We start from the raw sequence: 8,084 nt of genomic DNA, 5'->3' as shown, positions 1-8,084 counted from the left end.
TTTCTTCATCACATAAATTAATGAGGAAATATAAGGTTCACTTACTTATCGCGGTTAAACACCTTAATCAGCAGTAATTGGACAAATATAAAACGAAACCTATTTGGAAATGTCTATTATTATCTCTCGTAACCTAAGTAGACGACCACGAATTAAGAAACCGATTCAATTTCGTTTTTGCAAACGTAAGTGTTCAAATTACCTCGCAGTAGGCTTTTGTTTATAAAGGTCATACCTGTAATGTTGGTGGGAATACATGGGTACATTTATTGCGACGGTCGCTATCAAATATGACGAAGTTTGTTGAATATGATGCATGAGTAGTGAGTATACTCATTGTTCCCCTGAAGGTATACCAGTACGACACTTTCACCATGACCCAAGGCAGCAGCCAGCCACTAGCCATCAACATAACTGCCAGCCGCACGGAAAAAGGTGTATTATAAATATATATATATATATTATATATATATATATTACTATATATATATATACTATATATATATAATATATATATATAATATATATATATATATATATATATCCAATCTTGACTTGTAAATTCTTATTTTTTTTTTTAGTAAATTGTCAAATTGTATTTTCTGACTTTTGTCTGTAGGGATAAACGTTCCTATTAATAATATCTTTCAGGACCCTTTCCTCCGTTTATGAGCCGTCGAAAAGAAGTTCCTGTAAAACAGTGTAATAGGGGGTACAAGTGTTGTGTTGTTTGACTCTTCAGAGGTTGCATGGCGTTTCACCTTTCTTTTTATGACGTCTTCAACATAACCGTTAGAGAAGCCATTGTTGCCTAGGATCTGCCTTACCCTTCAGAGTTCTTCATCGACTTGCTTCCATCCAGAGCTTGGACTGAGAGCCCGGTCGACGTAAGCGTTGACAAACACTCCTCTTGTACCTGTCTGGGCAGTCCACTATTGGCATTGAGGGCATATTAGTATATTTGTTTCCGAGTGTAGACTGCAGTGTGGAAGCCTCCGATCCTTTCTGTGACTGTTACGTCTAGAGAGAGAGGAGAGCAGCTTCTCATTCTTCTCCATCTCGTAAGTGAAACTTAACACCGATTTCTGCTCGAATGTCTCCATCTTTTCGACGGAGGCATTAGTAGGAGTGTAGATATAGTTGTACAAGGAGTTACAACTTTGTAGTGTTGTATTGTACAAACCATACGCCACAACCACCTTACTGATCTCTTTGATGTTTTCTGCACTGACAATCGTTAATATATTAACAAATACAGTTACTTAAAAATAATGTTCTTTCCACGCATGAACGCGCTAAAAAAAATATAGGCAAAAAAAATCTTAAAAATAAAACACTTGTGAAAAGCAATTTAGAAAATTATAAGACTTAGCAAGCCAAGTAATCCCTGAGCTATTTACCGTCCTACTTACAGCGAGGAACATGAGACCGTCTTCACTAACTTCTCCGCAAAAATAAGAAGGAACCTTAAATTGAAAAAAAAATGAAAAAAATACCGCTTATTAAATCCTAATAAGGATGGTTAGGCGGACGTAGGGCGATATTCCTGCAGCACATTACCCCAGACATAACTACGGCCTCTCAGCCTCGTTCACGTCTAACTACTCCAGAGGAAAACACGGTGGGAAAACGCCGGTAACCAGAGAAATTGTGGAGTTAACTTCGGCTTTGTGTGTGTGGGGCGGGGGGGAGGAAGGAGGGAGATGGCGATAACTATTGCCTACGTGTTCTTGCTCAACATGATTTTTTCGATTTCGTATGTTTATATGTGTCTGTCTGGGGTTCCGGGTTGGAAAATAGTGTTCGGAAGGTCGATCGGATTTAGCTGTGAGTTTGGGGGTTGACGCAGAACGTCACCGACATTCTACGTCGTCGGACCACGTGGCGCTCGAACAGGCTAACGTAACGTAACGTAATCTGAGACGAACGTAGTAACGGATGTAGCCAGAGCGTAGCTTGTTATGTCACTAGCCAGCACCGTTCTCCTAAGGTTCCCCATCGTCAAGAAAACGGTCAATTTAAAGTAGTCTCTCCTAACCAACCAGAGGACCCAAAACAGAAAACGGGACAGTACGTCACCTTTCGCCAGCGGCTTCCATTTTCTAGTACGACAATTTTTGACCTTAATGTAACGCATACGAGCGAAAAGAGGACGTTCTTTGTAGGAGGACAGGTTGTAGGAGGACAGGTTGTAGGAGGACAGGTTGTAGGAGGACAGGTTTGTAGGAGGACAGGTTGCAGGAGGACAGGTTGTAGGAGGACAGGTTGTAGGAGGACAGGGTTTAGGAGGACAGGTTGTAGGAGGACAGGTCGTAGGAGGACAGGTTGTAGGAGGACAGGTTGTAGGAGGACAGGTTGTAGGAGGGACAGGTTGTAGGAGGACAGGTTGTAGGAGGACAGGTTGTAGGAGGACAGGGTGTAGGAGGACAGGTTGTAGGAGGACAGGTTGTAGGAGGACAGGGTGTAGGAGGACAGGTTGTAGGAGGACAGGTTGTAGGAGGACAAGTTGTAGGAGGACAGGGTGTAGGAGGACAGGTTGTAGGAGGGACAGGTTGTAGGAGGACAGGGTGTAGGAGGACAGGTTGTAGGAGGACAGGTCGTAGGAGGACAGGTCGTAGGAGGACAGGTTGTAGGAGGACAGGTTGTAGGAGGACAGGTTGTAGGAGGACAGGTTGTAGGAGGACAGGGTGTAGGAGGACAGGTTGTAGGAGGACAGGTCGTAGGAGGACAGGTTGTAGTAGGACAGGTTGTAGGAGGACAGGTTGTAGGAGGACAGGGTGTAGGAGGACAGGTTGTAGGAGGACAGGTTGTAGGAGGACAGGGTGTAGGAGGACAGGTTGTAGGAGGACAGGTCGTAGGAGGACAGGTCGAGCGCTCTGTGCACGGCTTATGACAGCCGTAACGATATTAATGACGTTTCTAACGATAATAATAACAACAAATTCAATTCAAATTCAAACTCAAATTCAAATGCTTTGTTCATAAATGTTTGTACATTTGCAGTTGGATTAGGTTTACACAAATTTACATACAATATTTGTCTAAGAGAAAGTCATAATAGGAGCATTAAGCAATAACTATACTTATAAACTACATTTTGATTCGTGAGGCAGTGAGGGCTGCAGCCTTCCATGTACCTCCCTCCCATGTACCTCCCTCCCATGTACCTCCCTCCCATGTACCTGCCTCCCATGTACCCTCCCTCCCATGTACCTCCCTCCCATGTACCTCCCTCCCAATGTACCTCCCTCCCATGTACCTCCCTCCCATGTACCTCCCTCCCATGTATCTCCCTCCCATGTACCTCCCTCCCATGCTCCGTATAGTGTACCTGCCAGAGAAGGTCCATGTAGCCAAAGAAGGTCCTTTGGAGTAGCGTACTTGGCAACCTCAATGAACCGTTCATTAAACAAAGTTACTTTGACAATACGCGACGTATTTCCTGAGCTTTGTTAAAGGACTACCCATACGCACATCGTCCACACATCCTACGAGTGAAGACCATCACGTCAGATACGCATTAGCCCCCGGTACGCAGGCGGGAATCAGCTTGGTGAATGGAAACTTAAAATTGTTTTTTGATATCTCTGCCGTATGGAAATAAACATTTGCAGTCTGAGTACTCTTATGTCTCAAGAAGAAAGCGCAGGACACCATAGGTTCATCTAGAAACATTATAGGCCTCCGTAGGGGAGACATGATTACCACATACATAATTTTCAGCGGAATTGATAGAGTTGGTAAAGACAGACTATTTAGCGCGAGATGGTACTCGCACAAGAGGACACAGGTGGGACCTGAGACCCCAAATGAGCCACAAAGATATAAATAAGATTTTTTTTTAAATGTCAAGAGCATTTAACAAATGGAATGTACTAGAAAATGATGTGGTGGAGGCAGACTTCATACACAGTTTCAAATGTATATACGATAGAGCTCATTAGCCTCGGGAACTTGTACATTCACCAGCTGATTGACAGTTTAGAGACGGGACCAAGAAGCTGAAGCCCAACCCTTCTAACCACAATTTTACAATTAGGACGGTACTCCCTCTAGAAACCTAGCACACAACAGACGCTACACAAAAGCCCATCACACAGCAATCCCCTCTAGGACCCTCAATACACAACAGCCCACTTTAAGTAACCATACAATACCCAGCAGTCTCTCTAAATTTACAGTAGCCCATACTTAAATGACTAGTGTATATCAACCCCTTTTGAGAACTACAATAGGGAGAGCAATCCCCCTTTTAAACAAAAGTGCAGAGCAGATTCCACTAATCAAAACCAGAATTGATTGCATACTACGCTTCCCCCTTACACGAATATACACAGCTGATAATTGGACGGAATTGAAAAATGTCTTGTTGAAGGAGCAATAATCCTGTTACGTTACCCAATTGCATAGAGCCGGTGTGTGTAACAAGTGTAACGTGAGAGTTGTGTGTGTGCGTCGTAAGACCCTATCACCTGGAGGTAATTCCCTCGCTGACAAGGCTAATGACTGACTTCTATATTTATTACCGAGTAAATAGCATCAGGGGGACTGTGGTTTATGTGATCTAATGCCACGGCTGGTGATTTGAGGCGGCGGTCATGACAAGAGCAGGAGAGATAATGGTCTAATGGTGCCGGTAAACTAATGGCAAGTTCACCGGGACGCCGGTAGCGGATCTACACCATAATTATGGTAGTTTGGTGACAATTTATTTTCAGTCTATGTGTTTTATTATTATTATTATTATTGCTTGCCGAGTTAACCTGAGGTCCACATGTCATGATTTTTTTTATTCGATTTCAAAGTAACGGAGAAAAATGTAATTTATACGTTGGATTATCTGTGCTGATCCATGTCTCTAGCTCTCGTCTGGAAGCTGGAGATATGCAGAGCTTAAAAATAAAAAAGTAGGCATTATGTTGATTTCTAGATACTGAAACATCGAGGGGGCTCTGATCCTGAGATAAATCACATAATCCTATTAACTCAGTCTTCACTATTTAGACGGCGAGTCACAATAACGTGGCTGAAGATAGGATGAACTACACACCAGAAGATGTAGAAACGACACGACATTTCGGTCACCCAGACGTGTGTTACCATGTAACGACGTTGTTTCGGTTTATTTGCTCGTATCTTCCTCTCATTGTTTCACACGACTTGATTACGGTCAAGGACGGACCGAAACGTCGTCCTCTGTAATACTTTTTTGCGCTACCGCTCACAGGATGAGTATGGGGTGCACAATAAACTAGCCGCCTCCGGCGGCAACAATCAAATCAAAGTCGTAGTTTCTCTATCTTTTGATGTGTGCTTTGCCCATCAGTCTTCATAATGCTATTAATCAGTCTTACTAAACTTTAAACCCCTCATAAATCCTTAGCCTCTTTTTCGAGAGCTTTATTAGACAAAATGCTTGCTAGGATATGCTAGTTTAAAATAGTTTACAACAGCAAGAGTGTTCAGCTTACCGGGTCCTCGTTAGCTTAGTGCATGGCTGTCATACGCACGGTCACCCATCTAATTACTTGACAATCCCAGCTTGCTTTAACCTGAGTGACACGTACATCACCCACTTCGTCGCGCTTAAGTGATTGTCCTCTTGGCTCCCTCCAGATATCTTCCAGATAACCTCCAAGTGCCCTCTAGACATAATCCGGAAACCCTTCCGATACCCTCAACCCTATAGACACTCCAGCTACCCTATAGACACTCCAGATACCCTATAGACACTCCAGCTACCCTATAGACACTCCAGATACCCTATAGACACTCCAGCTACCCTATAGACACTCCAGCTACCCTATAGACACTCCAGATACCCTATAGACACTCCAGCTACCCTATAGACACTCCAGATACCCTATAGACACTCCAGCTACCCTATAGACACTCCAGATACCCTATAGACACTCCAGATACCCTATAGACACTCCAGATACCCTATAGACACTCCAGCTACCCTATAGACACTCCAGATACCCTCTAGGCACTTCAGATTTCCTCCAGGTTTTGAAATAATAAATTGGTAACAAGTGATTATTTACTGCCGACAAATGACGATGATGCAGCTAGTACTAATTACCAGGCAATTAGGGTAAATATCCTGTAATTAGGAAGGAAGTGCTCGAATAATTAACTTAACGGCGCTTATTATACGAAGTTTTGTTCTCAGTAAATTGTCATGAGTGGATTTTTTTTTTGTTACAATGGCTGAAGATTGGAGAGCAGAGGCGACAATGGCTGAAGATTGGAGAGCAGAGGCGACAATGGCTGAAGATTGGAGAGCAGAGGCGACAATGAATGATTGACCTATTGACAGACAGGAAATGCAACAAGATGAGTTGCAGCGAGTGGAAATGACGCGAAAATTGCTTTGCAATGAGAACAGTTGCTACTGAAGACAGAAAGAGGTAACTATATCCGTCGATTACTTTTGTGTTGCTGGTGGCTATGTCTCTTGTGATGTTCTACACTTAACAAATCATCTTCTGTGATTTCCCGACCAATAACACCAGATGAATCAACAGACAAGGGGACAATAGGGGGTAAATTGCGTAAAATCCTGGTTTGTGTCTCGGAGAGGCTGTAGGGTCCATGTAAGGGCAGTAGAACTTCCGGTTGCAATTTTTTTACCATGTCGTAGCGCAGTCGATTAAGGCAGTGACTGAGATGCTCTCGGATGTAGGTTCGAACCCTCGTCACGGCCCTTATGGATTTGTTCATAGGGGCTAAACATAGCCGAAGCACTTCATATCAAGCATTTTTCTCTCTAAGTGCTTCATTATTACATTATCTCCTTGACAGGGTAACTAACTCACCTCTCTTCATAGCTGTCAATTTTTATCCACTTTAGCTCTGCCTCTGTAGATGTTAAAGAGTGATTTAGCGAAACCTAATTCCTTAGCAACACAATTCAGGCTAACAAAAGTTTAAGATATACTTTGAAGAGTTAATTTGTCAAATTCCTTCTCAAGCGAAGATCATAAGAAATATAGAGGAGATTCGTACCAGATTCATTGACCCTCAGATCACATTAAATAGAACTCACACAAACAAACAGACACACTCACACGTATGACACTGTAGAGTATTAGAGCTACGCTACAGAGCAAGATGCCAGCTCAGTGCAGTAATATAGGAGTACCGAAGCGCCAGCCTCTGTCATGTTTTGGCTTGAGTCCTATGCCACCTGCATGGCTTTCGTGGTCTGGTATTAGGAGTGTATAAAAGCTAACAATTTTATTTTAGGGTGGAAACGGTTGTGTATGTGCCATAATAACTACAGTTATCTTGAGGTTATCTTGAGATGATTTCGGGGCTTAACGTCCCCGTGGCCCGGTCCTCGACCAGGCCTCCTTTTGGTTACACACACCCCCAGGAAGCAGCCCGTAGCAGCTGTCTAACTCTCAGGTACCTATTTACTATTTACATCCATCACACCCCTATCCCTCCCCCTACTCCCTCATCCATCCTATCCCTCCCTCATTCAGCCTCACCCTCCCACAACCTGCTCTCCTAGCCTCCCTCTCCATCAGAGCCTCCCCCCCCCCCATTGAAATCCCCATATTAATCCCCATGAGATAAGCGGGTAGTTTTGGATTTACGTTCCAATAACGAGCCATGGAAATTAAGGATTAAGGAAATTGAGGCGGTCACTCCTCGTCCAGGGAATGTATGGCACCAGTTGCCACCACCACATGGACTGATAGCATGGCAACAGTTGCCATCACATAGACTGAGAGCATGGCAACAGTTGCCACCACATGGACTGAAAGCATGGCAACAGTTGCCATCACATAGACGGAGAGCATGACAACAGTTGCCACCACATGGACTGAAAGCATGGCAACAGTTGCCATCACATAGACGGAGAGCATGGCAACAGTTGCCACCACATGGACTGAAAGCATGGCAACAGTTACGACCACCACATAGACTGAGAACATAGCAACAGTTGCCACCACATGGACTAAGAGCATGACAACAGTTGCCACCACATGGACAAAGAACATGGCAACAGTTGCCACCACATGGACTGAGAGCATGGCACCACATGCTTTTATGCATATGTATCACACACA

Source organism: Procambarus clarkii, chromosome 94, assembly GCF_040958095.1.
Source record: "Procambarus clarkii isolate CNS0578487 chromosome 94, FALCON_Pclarkii_2.0, whole genome shotgun sequence".
NCBI lineage: Eukaryota > Metazoa > Arthropoda > Malacostraca > Decapoda > Cambaridae > Procambarus > Procambarus clarkii.
The sequence above is the reverse complement of the archived record's forward strand: the minus strand, read 5'-3'. Positions refer to the sequence as shown.